At 40.3% G+C, this 12,869-nt stretch overlaps 1 protein-coding gene across 1 annotated transcript in view; it reads left to right on the top strand.

Annotated features, from left to right (window-relative positions):
* The window catches only part of LOC136872312 (uncharacterized), a 256,624-nt gene that overhangs the window by 61,204 nt on the left and 182,551 nt on the right, over positions 1 to 12,869 (top strand). The gene's annotated exons all lie outside the window — the stretch shown is intronic.

The following is a 12,869-nucleotide window of genomic DNA, read 5'->3' on the forward strand; positions in this document are numbered from 1 at the left end:
GGCACATTTTTTGCAAGAGTTCGTTCGATATTATTGCAGTAAGTGAAACATTTCTCAAACCTTCAGTACCAGATTCTGCCGTCTGTCTCGATGGGTATAATATTTTCCGTAATGACAGAATAAACAGAGCCGCTGGTGGTGGTGCAGTTTACTTGAAGAACAGCATAAAATGTAATGTACTTAGCAAATCTCCTGGAGAGTACAGTAAGAAACCTGAGTACATAATCCTTGATATAGCCCTTTCAGACACTAAAATTCTTTTCGCTTGTATATATCGTCCACCAAAAGTAGGGTTCATGGATACATTCTTGAACGATATGTATTTTCATGTTATGAATTATAAACATACATTCGTTGTGGGCGATGTTAATGCTCGTTTCGGAACTGGGACGTTTGAAAGCAATAACATACGCGATGTGCTCAACGCTTGTAACCTCGACTGCCTTCCATTCAATCCAAACTTTCATACTGCCACTTCCAATAGCACTCTTGACATAATCTCATCCAACTGCAATGAGTTAGTAGTAGAATACGGACAGGAACTAGCTGCCGGTTTTTCTGGTCATGATTTGCTATATGCTGTATTCAATTTATCCACACCAAAACAAATTCCGAAAACAAGTCTTGTACGAGGCTTAAGTAAGTTTGACGTAAACAAGTTTCGGGCTGACGCTGAATTACTACCCTGGAATGTGTTTTTCCAGTCTAATGACATAGATCAAAAAGTCTCTCTCTTCAACAGCTTTGTACTTTTTCTTTATGACAAGCATGCGCCCCCAAAAAGAATTCTAGTAAAACACCAGTCAACACCATGGTTCAATAAGCGTATTAAGGAATTGATAAGTAAACGGGACAGAGCTAGGAAGAAATTTATTAAAACAAAACTTCCGGATGATTACGAGCAATTCAGGGTCTTGCGTAATGAGACAAAACAAGTCATTAGAAACGCTAAAGTGAAGTATACGTACAACATCTTCCGTAACTGTAAGAGCACCTCAGCTTCTTGGCGTGCTGCAAAATCACTTGGTATTGGAGTCAGTCACTCTCAAGATAGCCAGATGCCTGTTACTCCATCCGAATTAAGTGAATATGATATGGCATCGGTCTCTAACTTCAACTCTCCGAAAGTATCAGAAACTACCAAACATTATAGATCTGTCACTCCAAGTAACAGAGATAAATTCTATTTCATGTACAAACACCCTTCACAGGTAGAAAAAGCAGTCAGATCAATTCGAACTAAAGCTAAAGGTCCAGATAATATTTCGATATCCATGATTTCTAATTGCATTGGCATATTTCTTCCTGCCCTTGTGCATTTATTTAACTTATCTCTACAGAATGGAGTGTATCCCTCAGAATGGAAGAGTGCCAATGTACGTCCTGTGCCCAAAAAGAAAATCCCAACAGTCTGTAGTGATTTTAGGCCTATCAATATCCTCTGTGCGCTTAGTAAGGCATTAGAAAGAATTGTTCATGAGCAGATATGTGAATATCTGTCTAAATATCACATCCTAAATCCCTACAATCTGGCTTCAAGAAAGGCCATTGTACTACTACGGCTCTGCTGAGAGTTACGGACGATATTCGCGCGGCCTTTGATAAGAGGCAGCTTACTATCTTATGTCTCTTTGATTTCTCTAAGGCATTTGACTCTGTTAATCATGAGTTGTTTCTTGCAAAGTTGAAGTTAATTGGTTTCTCGCAGAGTGCTCTGTCTTGGTTCGAATCATATCTATCAAGTAGATCACAAAGAGTTACGTTTGTTGACGGACGATCCTCTGTCTGGGAATCAGTAAACTGTGGCGTACCACAAGGATCAGTCCTCGGTCCTTTATGTTTCTCTATTTATATTAATGACATTTCTGAAGTCTTTAAAAGTAGTACTTTTCACATGTATGCTGATGACTTACAAGCTTACTTCCACTTCAGTCCCACTAACGCACCTTCTTGTATAATGCATTTCAACCATGATATCTCTCGATTGATCGAATGGAGCGCAAATCATAACCTCCAATTAAATGTGGCTAAGACCCAGCTTATTTGTATAGGTTACTCAAAACTCCTGAAAACTGTTGACCTCAAATCCCTCCCACCAATAAAAATTCTAGTTTCAGATATCCATTATAGTGACACCGTTAACAATCTAGGACTCATTTTCGACAGAACCCTATCCTGGTCTGATCATACGTCAAATGTGATCAGATAAGTTGTGTCATCCATGCATATTTTGAAACGTAACGTGTCATGTACACCACCTTTTATGCGGAAACTACTTGTTCAAAGTCTTATATTCCCCATAATTGACTATGGATCAGTCGTATACAACGACTTATCTGAAACTTTGAACATACAACTACAGAGGATGCAAAACGCATGTGTTCGTTACGTGACAAATGCCAGGCGTGATGAACACAACACCCTATTACATACAGCTGCAATGGTTGAAACTCCATGAACGACGGGAAATCTCAGTAGCCGTTGCTACGCACAAAATTCTCAAACTGAAGACCCCACCCTACTTATATAATGCATTTAAATCTATGGAGTCAGTACATAACAGAGATAATAGGTTTACAAAAACTACCCTTCAAATTCCCCTTCAAATTTAACAAATCTTTTGTTTGCACTGCATCCCGTATCTTCAATGTCTTTAATCTTCACCGTTTCGCAAATGACAGGAACTGCACCCAACTAAAGCAGTCCGTAACATCTATCTTCCTGGAGGAGTACGCAAGGGGCTGAGATCAGGTATTCTTGTGTCTAATAATAAGAAATATGTATACTTCTAAGAAAATTGTTTCTGTTTTTTATATTCCTGAGATTCTTGTAGCCTAAAATATTAAAAAATCGAATGATATACTTTATTACTTCTTATATGATTTATGTTTTCATTTTATTGAATTGGTATCTGTATTTTAATTTTTTAACTTTAATGTTTAATTTAATATTTTAATATTATAAAATGTAGTTAGTATGTTCATAAACTTGTATTGTGTTATAAGTAGACGCTACATAAAGGGGCTTTTCAGCCTCAGTGGCATGTATAATCATCATTATCAATATCAATAATTCTCTCTCTCTCTCTCTCTCTCTCGCCCCCTAGTTGTTATACTCATGACTGAGTATCGTGGCTTTTCCCATAAAATGATGCCATTCTGTGCGATCTTACATCTTCTGTACAGTAGTTTTCCATGCCAAGGTAGTGCTCTCTCTGATTTAATCAGTCCATCTTTCTGCGACTCTCCAGTTTTGCCATAAACTTCTCCTTCGACAATTAATTTTTCCAGGTTTTCATCCCTTCTCCTCATAATGTGACCAAAGAATTGCAGGATGACTAGGACATTCATTCGCCTAACTGTCCATGGTATTCACAACATCCTTCTCCAGCACCACATTTTGAAGGTGTTGATTTGGTTTATATCTTTAGCTGTTATGGTCCAAGTCGAAATGCAAGAGGTCATATCAAGAAGCGTACTAGAGGTCAAGAAAGAAGTGTTTGTTTCACTGACTGGCAAAAATCATTTGACAGGGTAAAATGGAAAATCATTTATGGGAATATTATAAATAAAATTTTAGGGAGTCCGCCGTCTGTAATTTCATTTATTTAGCCTTATTCTGATATATTTATCCGTTGTACAGTAGGTCAAGACCATATCCGTGGTTTTCATCTTTCTTGTTTGTTTGTTTGTTTTTTGTTCCACCGTTACGGGGAAACGGCAGGATAGATCTTGACTAAACTTCATATTTAGATGTACTCATCCAGGAGCAGATTTTGATATGCATATCATTTAAAAATCACTAAATACACTTCTTTTAGGAAGACCAGAAGAGGTTGTTCAATTTTCTCTTACGCCATTGATTATATGTGAAACGCCCCTTAATTTTAAATAACTTTTGTTATGTTCATAATTTCGCCCACTCTTCAAATGACGGAGAAAATAGTAATTTTCTACGGACTTCATGCTCTACAGCCAGTGACAGACACGCTTGCAGACTTACAGTTATTTGAAGGATGCATAACAGGAGTAAATCAGAGAATGAATCGTATTTCGCTCGGCTTGAACATTAATCCCACTTAATGTAACTGAACACCGATGTGTCTGTCTGTCTGTCTATCTGTCTGCCTGTCTGTGTACTTCTAAAAATCTGCTGAACAGAAAACTAACTGAGCGAGCGTTCTGGCTGCGGGGCTTGGTTGCGCAGGTGTGTGTTTCCATTCGGGAGATAGTAGGGTCGATCCCCACTGTCAGCAGCCATGTAGATGGCTTTCCGTGGTTTCCCATTTTCACTCCAGGAAAATGCTAGTGTTATTCGTTACTTAAGGCCACGGCCGCTCCCTTCCCACTGCAAGCCCTTTCCTAACCCATAGTCGCCATAAAACTTATCTGTGTCAGTGCGACGTTAAGCAAGTTATAATTAATAAAAAAATAACTGAGGTGAAGTAGCTTAGTTATAGTCCAGTAGATGGAATTCAAAGCATTCCTTAAACAGCTTTCATAGACATTCCCGCCATTTTGGTCACTTTATTTTCATGTGTTCACTCTTGTGACCATTGTCTAAGCTATCCAAAAAGTAGTCGGAAAATCCAACAAAGTGATGAACTATTCTATGAACTGAATGATATTTTTGGAGGAATAATCACCCCGCTCCGTCCCCCCTCCTCCTCCACAGAGACTGAGTAAACGGTGAATGTTTCGAATTACTGAACTTGAAAGGACTTTCTTTTTTTTTCTTTTTTCTTTTTTTCTTTCTTTTTTTTGCTATTTGCTTAACGTCGCACCGACACAGATAGATCTTATGGCGACGAAGGGACAGGAAAGGACTAGGATTGGGAAGGAAGCGGCCGTGGCCTTAACTAAGGTACAGCCCCAACATTTGTCCGGTGTTAAAATGGGAAACCACGGAAATCCATCTTCAGGTCTGCCGACTGTGGGGTTCGAACCCACTATCTCCCGGATGCGGAAATTGTGAAATTGAAGCCAGTTATTGCAACGTCGTACACTGTTTGCTGTTGTAAATTGTATTTTGTTGATCAGATTGTTGTAAGATATTGAACCCGACAGGGGCATGATCCAAGGACCTTTGGTTGATATTGATCTTCGTAATTACGCACGCAATGCTATTTAAGGGAAATAATGCTGAAACTGATTAATATTCATATCATTAATAGAGGTAATACCGAAACTAATTAATATTCATACCATTGAGATAGATAAATTGTGTCTTTTAAAAATTATTCTACGAGATTTCTTTGTCTGCGACTTATTGCGCAGTATTATCCTTTGTGTAGCGGGGGCCCGCAGAGGAAGCCAAGCCAACTTAGACCCGGGAGGGGTCATGAATGGGGATTCCCCGTGACATCGCTCGAGAGAAGACATCCCTCCTTAAGCCTCAGAGAATGAGGGGAAACCAACTTTTTCGAAACGAAATATAGGAGCCATCTTGGACTCGGACTAGCCAACTTAATTACCTACGGTCTAGAAAATTAATGAAACTCAAATTATGGAGTCGTCTCCCGATTTAAAAGGGATAAATGTCACTGGGACATTTATTTAGAGTGTTTAATGTCCCTTTTCTTGATAACTTTCAGAAGAAGAAAGAATACGGTGTGGTTTCTGCGTGGAAAAGTACTGGGCCACCTGGTTATTCTCATGACACTTCCTCGAAGAAGGGAGTTCACCACGCAAGGTGGGGGAAGCCGGACAGATTTTAATTAATTGAAGGAGATCCATCGAAGGATAATTGAATGGTTATGTCTCAATCGCATCAACTAAATATTGGTCACCGATTAGCCGTACTATTATACCTCGAGTATGCCGTGAATAGGCAATACGCAAATTAGTGGAAGGGGTATCGCTCCCTTGTAAAAACTACTGCAGTAAGGGACGAGCGTCATTCGGGGTTAGCGACTCATCGACGGCGAAGCTATGCTCGGTTAAGCCCTCGTTAGTTCTTTGTTCAAGTGAAGTTAACTCCCATTTTAAGTGAAATAATAGAATTCGTATAAACAGTGTATAGTTTTGGTCCCTTTGACGCCAGTGCTAACTTTTCATAAAACCGTGATGTGTAAAGTAATATTATTATCATTACTATAGCCCGATAGTATTACGTAGCGGCGGACTGAATAGTGGCCGAGAGATAGACGGGATACGGTACTGAACCGCGGACTACGTAGTCGCATACGAGATCGTGACCGGACGTTCACACTGAACGCTGTTAACCGGAGTGTGGAATTAAACAGTGGCGTTGTGTGTGTACAGGAGTAACTGCCAGCGGCTCCACCAGCACGTAACCATGGACTCTCAACTTCAAGGTGGTATGGAAATGCAAGTAATCACCGCGGTGCCCATGGACCAGGAGTAAGTCCAGGATGGACTTCCCGAGCTGACGAAGGTGTCATCATGTGATAGAGATGAGTACAAATTTTCAATATCTGGCATGCCTAATGGGGATGGGAATATCTATTGTAAGCTGACGCTATAAAGGATTAAAGATATAGTCCAGTTGAAATAGAGCGCCGAAATGGTCGCGTAGTTATTAATTCTTAGTTTAGGAAGCCGACGACAGGTCTGAGTAATTGATTGTAATAATTTAGGGAATATAATACTTTAGTTTTGCATGTGGTAGAGAGTTATTCAATTATTTCTTTCTTGGGAGATTTTGTTTGATTATTTGCGTCAGAAGACCAGGAGTAGTGAGTTTATGGGAGTGCAGTGAGAGAAGTTATTAATTAGAGTAATTATTATTTTGATAAGTGCATGACAAGTAAAACGGTAAGTATTATAGTGTGTAAGGCACGTAACTACGAGGCTCAGCGGCCGAACTGACAGCCAAAAACCCCTCCTTTTGAAATACTTACGTAGGGAGCGTTGTGATTTTAATTGATTATGTGATTAAGCTTACCAGGATGTGATCATGATGCGAGTGTCAAATATCAATCCGTGTGAATATTAATTAATTAATTAATGTATTGCCGTGTGACGATACAGTAACCAAGTGCTGACCATTGATTAATTAGCAGTCAGTAATCAGATGTTAATTGCCGTGCGAGTACGTAATTGTGTTGTAATTGCTGAATAGATTCCGCACGATGACCATCTATGATTAATGCAGCGGGTAAGTCATGTATAATGGCAATGATGATAATAATAATAATAATAATAATAATAATAATAATAATAATAATAATAATAATTGTTACCGTTGTTTTAGTGGTAGGTAGAGGTGAAAGAAGGTGCGGGCGTGAACGGGTCTCAAACTACGGAATCAAAGTTAATGTAAAATTTAACAAGGTTATATTTTCTTTTTAAAATGAAGAAATAACAAGCATTGCAGGTACAGAGTAGCAAGTCAACAAAATGTAGGTACAATATTTACTGGGTTTGGGCTCAGCGCCCTTACTTCACAATTCGTGGGCAATCAGCCCAACCTTACTTCAAAATAAGTTTTACCAGAGGGGCAGAAAACCCCATTCATGTTCAGGAGCATTTGCTCCAAATTACACTGAAAAGCCTCCACGAGGCTTACAACACTCAATTTTCGAAAAAGAGCCACTCGCTCTCAACTTTAAGCCTCTCAAAGGCCACACCAAACTCCACCTTCAAGTCGTCCTCTCAGGACATAGACACAGGGGAAATATACCCAACCTACTGAGGTCAATTAAATGAAAAAGGGTAATTACAATGACCTCTAAAGAAACAATTTGAGAGGAGGCGATCTGCACTCCTAATGTATTTGTTTCAAAACCTAATTTGGCTCTAGGCCGCTGATGCAAGGGCTAATCCCATACTACGGAGGTGACTTTAGAAAAGACACAAATTTACATAATGTTAAGGAAGAATAGGTTGAGAAAATACGTTCACCTCAAAACAATATGAGTGGGAGCTCGAGAGGGTTACGCACTCTCTATCCCAATACGTAGTTTAAAAGATAGAATAGATACAAGTTTCTTTACATTTTTAAGGAAGGTTACATAATGGAAAAACTTCGGACCCGCCCCGAGAGTTAAACTGCTGAGCAAGCAAGAAAATAAGTAATTAATCGGCCATTACCTTGTTGTTGACCGCTGCCGAAGAAAGAGGCGCTTCCCGCCCTCTGCTATGTACTTTACACACAGAAAGATGGAACAGAAGTGGCCCGGAGACCCTAAAATCAGCAGTTTATATCCTCTCGCGGAAGGTTCGAGGCGTTAGGGGAATGAAAACACCCTCCCACAAACTTTTTATTGGGTAGGATACAGCAACATATTCAAGTTGGGGCAAGATACCTATGATTGGTCAGAAATTAATAACAGAAATTCGGGATTGGTTAAATGCAAAACAAGGGGAAAGAGAGGGGTATACAGCCAACTTAAACAATAACAGAAAGAAATTTAACAAGAAACAAACTTTTGAAATAAAAATTTTCTCCAAAAAAACAGTTCTTTCACTCCGCACTAGGGTGCACTATTGTTGATCTTCAGTAGTGTCCTCTAGAAGAGAAAGTTCACACTTCTTTCTACAAGCGAAACAAAATACGTCGAAAATGACACAGTTCAAAAACTCTAAAATTTCCAGGTAGTGACATCTTCTGAGAAACTTGAAGATTAATACCGTCAAGAAAGTTCAGACTTCCTCCAGCAGAGGAGTTTCAACTGGCGCACATTTTAAATTAGCGGCGTGGAGGTGTACCGCCCGGTATAATAATAATAATAATAATAATAATAATAATAATAATAATCAGGCAAATATTAGCATTGTAATACCGGAGCCGCATTGTGAAAGTGACGTGATACCGTTGGGTAAATATGTGTTGAATTCGAGGTGATTTGCGCGAGTGTTTGAGACCTCGGTTTATTGTCGACTTGCTTCTTAGTGGAGTGGTCTTGTGTCCTTATGAAAGGGAATGTTACGCCTGTTAATGGTGGGTTGTCGACCGCGTGTGGAATGGGGAGCATTTCGTCTGCCCTTGCCACCAGTCGTGTTTTTTTGCTATGTCCAGCTGTGTGGAAAGCAGGGGCTTTTTGAAGTAAGAGAAAGAGGCCTGTTTGACGGCAAAATATACGATTCATTCAACACGCCAGAGTAGTGTATTTTATTAACAAATGTCCCAGCCGATAATGCTAATGTTTACTCGTGAATGATTGTTAATTGTTCGAGTATAATATAGATAGGGATTACAGGACCCCGTCTTCATTGCAGGAGGTTGTCAGTTCGATGTTCAACGTAGACATTGGAGGTTTACGGCGTCTGAAGGAAGATCCAAGTGCCTTACATATCTGTTGCATATCATGTATGATTTATGTGTTCTTTATGTCATGTGTGGTTGTAAATAAGGTCAGTGGTGGTTCTGTCCATCAGCCTGGCGATGTCTATACTAGCGAGGATCGGTTCGAACCCAGGTGTTGTTTCATATGTGTGTGTTTTCTTTTACGTCTTTTCATTGGGAAATCTAGGTCTTCATTCGAATAGGGATTGCTCAGACAAGTTGTCGGTGCATGTTAGTTTTATGTGTTAGTGATAATATAGCCTCAGTGTCATGATAAAATTTCCATTCGCTACATGTCACGATACATCGCTTCGCTATAGACGTACTTGTTTCTATCAAGCACAATGGACAGATGTCCATATAATAATTCACAACAAGTATGTGTAGTAATGTATTTCATTAGTGTGTCTTAATGTGCCATTTCCCATCATCATTAAGGTTGAATAAACCGGTTTGTGCGTTACAATTTTTTAATTCGAATGTCTTCTCATTGTAGTAAGTATGCCCGTCATCCTACCCTGTACGCCTTTAAGATAATGTTAGACAAGCGCCTATTTAATATACTTTTGACCCATGTGCGACCCTGTTGATCCTATGCCGGTGCCTTAAAGGGTAGGGGCGGGTGCATACGAATGGCAACCCAAGTGGGGTCTATTTAACTGTTTAATAGGCGCGCATATTTACTTTACCCGCCATATAAATGACGCTCCAAGTGGGACATGTTTTACGGTTTAATAGGCGTATTTTATTGTTTAATAGGCCCATAATGATCCCACATATTGTATACTATTAATGCGAAGATAGGGGCGTGTTGTGTTGTTTAATAGGCAAGGTATACTTGTGCGGCTTCCAAGAGTGGGCACGATTCTTTTGGTAACCCGTGCGTACTTCTGACATTTCCACGTGAGGCCTAGTTTATTATAGCTGAATAAGTGACACCTTGATGCCAATCTTAAATCGTTATTATGAATGAGAGCACAGTCATGGTCCAATGATATGGGCAAAGCCATGACAGTCGCGTAAGCAGGGGCGTATCCAAAATTCAAGGGGATTAGTTCGAATCCCGGGAAACAATGAAATGAATTTCTCATAAGTGAGGTCTGAAGTGAATATCGGCTCTTTCTTAGTGCATATCTATTCACGGATGTTAGCCAGTGGTGCGTGTTTCGTCACCAAACAACCTGCTATTAGGAAATATATTTTACGTTAGTGTAATCGCGGATGAGAAGAGGTAACCTCACGCCTACTTTTCTTTTTCGGGTGGCAGTAGGTTGATTTCATGGGTTCAGTTTGAGATTCTGATGACTTTGTGTGTTTGAAGGACCTCAATGCTGAGGGCATGGGTTGATTGACTGGCACTATACCACATGTGTTGGTATTTAAAATCGAGCCCAATTTTAGAATTACATGTTAACCGGCAGTTTTGTTAACTGAATTTGAGGGCTACTATTATAATCATTTTCGGAAATTTCCCGTTGCCATCTTATATAAATTTCATGAACCTTAATGATGTTAGGCAGTTAGGCAGCTTCAATTATAGCCGTTTTGAGGCTTAATTTGCAATGATGATTAAAGTAAAAATTTGTGAAGCTAAAAGAACGTAAGGTTTGGATAGTGGAATCTTTTCTTTTAAAAAATAATAAAATAAATAAACATATTGTGTTGTGGATTGTTTACACCGACGTTAGCGAGAGGGGTCCTGTCATCTCAAAGGATAGCGACATGGATAGTGAAGCCATGCGGGCTTAGATGGAGGAGATTAGGGAGATGAAAAATAGAATAGAAGAGAACAGTGCGCAGACTAGGGAGTTGAAGGACGATTTAAAGAAAAGTAGTGAGGAGACGAGGAGTGCGCTTGAAAATAAGATGGAAGAGAACAGTGCGCAGATTAGGGACAGCGTGAAGGACGATTTAAAGAAAAGTAGTGAGGAGACGAGGAGTGCGCTAGAAAATAAGATGGAAGAGAACAGTGCGCAGATTAGGGACAGCGTGAAGGACGATATTAAGACGCTTGAAAATAGAATGGAAAGGAACTGTGCGCAAATTAGGGACAGCGTGAAGGACGAGATTAAAACGCTTGAAAATGAATGCAAGCAGAGGCGCGCTGAGGTCAGAGAACAATTAGAGAAATTTGACGGTAAATTAATACATTTTGAGGTTAAATTAGAAGAAAACCGAACGGAGACCAGTAAGATGATCGAGGAAAAGTGCAGTAATTTAATGGACAAAATTCAGGAGGTTCAACAACAATGCGAAAAGGGGGCTAAGGAACTAAGCGATAAAATAGACGCGGTTTCTCAGCTCAATGCCGTTGTTGAAATAAAGGTCGAGGGAATAGTTGAGCGGCTTGATCAGGTTGAGACCAGTATCGAAAGAGACATTACTCGCGTGAATGGCGAAGTCGTGGATGTTAAAGGGAAAATCGATCAGTTGAATGGCGAAATGGAACAGGTAATGACCAGAGCGAATAACCGCGACACGAAGATCGAAGAGATAATGGAGCAGGTCGAGGACAATCAGACAAATATCAGGATCGTTGAAGAAAGGACGGAGAAAGTATTGGCGGTAATCGAGACCCTGGACGAAAAAATTACGTCGGTATCGCAAGCAACGCAGTCCGATACGAAACTAACTTTTGCCAGGATACGGAAGGAGGTGTCAGGACAAATAGTAGGAGAGACGGCCAAACAGATCCATGAATGGAGCGAAGAGAAAGGCTCGAAAATGATGGTGAAGTTGGAGATCCAAAAAGAACAAATTAATGCACTTCGTGAATAAATAGAGGGAATGAAGAAATTAGATATTCGGGATGAACCACATTTCAAAATGGAAACAGCTGGAATAAAGAAAACGGAATTATGTAGCGGATCACACCAGTTAGGCTACAGTCTGTTCAAGGAACAGCTGCCTGGCAATGAAGAATATAAATTACCGGCGATGGACGAGAGAACGTCGACCTTGCTTGGCCAAATTTCGATACCCGTGTATAGCCTCTTGCGCTCGGCGGATGATAAACCAAAAAATTCAAACCAGGCACTAGGACCACACCAGAAAGTTTCCTTCGCGAGGTAGATAACTACATGGCGGATCATCGGATACCAGCAGATAGAAGGTTACGGGTCGTTGAAAAATTGTTGGAAGACCAAGCTCTTGAATGGTTCAGAGCCTTTCGTTATTGTTTCGATAGCTATGAAGGATTCAAGAGGCTATTCTTGGAGAAATACTGGGGGTTGGACACGCAGCAAAGGCTTAGGGTGGAGCTATACTCTAGGAGGTACGCTTCGGGATGACCCACAAGGTTCTGCGATTACTTCACTTCCCAATTAGTGAAAATGCGCAAACTGGACAGCCCAACATCGGAGAGCGAATTAATGTCCGCCATTATTAAACAATTTCCGGTGGATGATCAGCGCATGTTGATTGCGGCGAACGTTCGGACGGCAGTGGACGCTGAGCATGTACTGAGACAGCTCGACCAGACGTCTCATGTAGGGCACGCTCGATCTAGGAACGTAGAGGCCGTAAATGCGTTAAACGTCCAAGAGAGTGATCAGTTGGTGAACAGGAGTACCCAGGTGACAAGTACTCAAACTGATACTCAGGTGGGAAACCCGAGCAGG

The sequence above is a fragment of the Anabrus simplex genome, chromosome 4, assembly GCF_040414725.1.
Source record: "Anabrus simplex isolate iqAnaSimp1 chromosome 4, ASM4041472v1, whole genome shotgun sequence".
NCBI classification, from domain to species: Eukaryota; Metazoa; Arthropoda; class Insecta; order Orthoptera; family Tettigoniidae; genus Anabrus; species Anabrus simplex.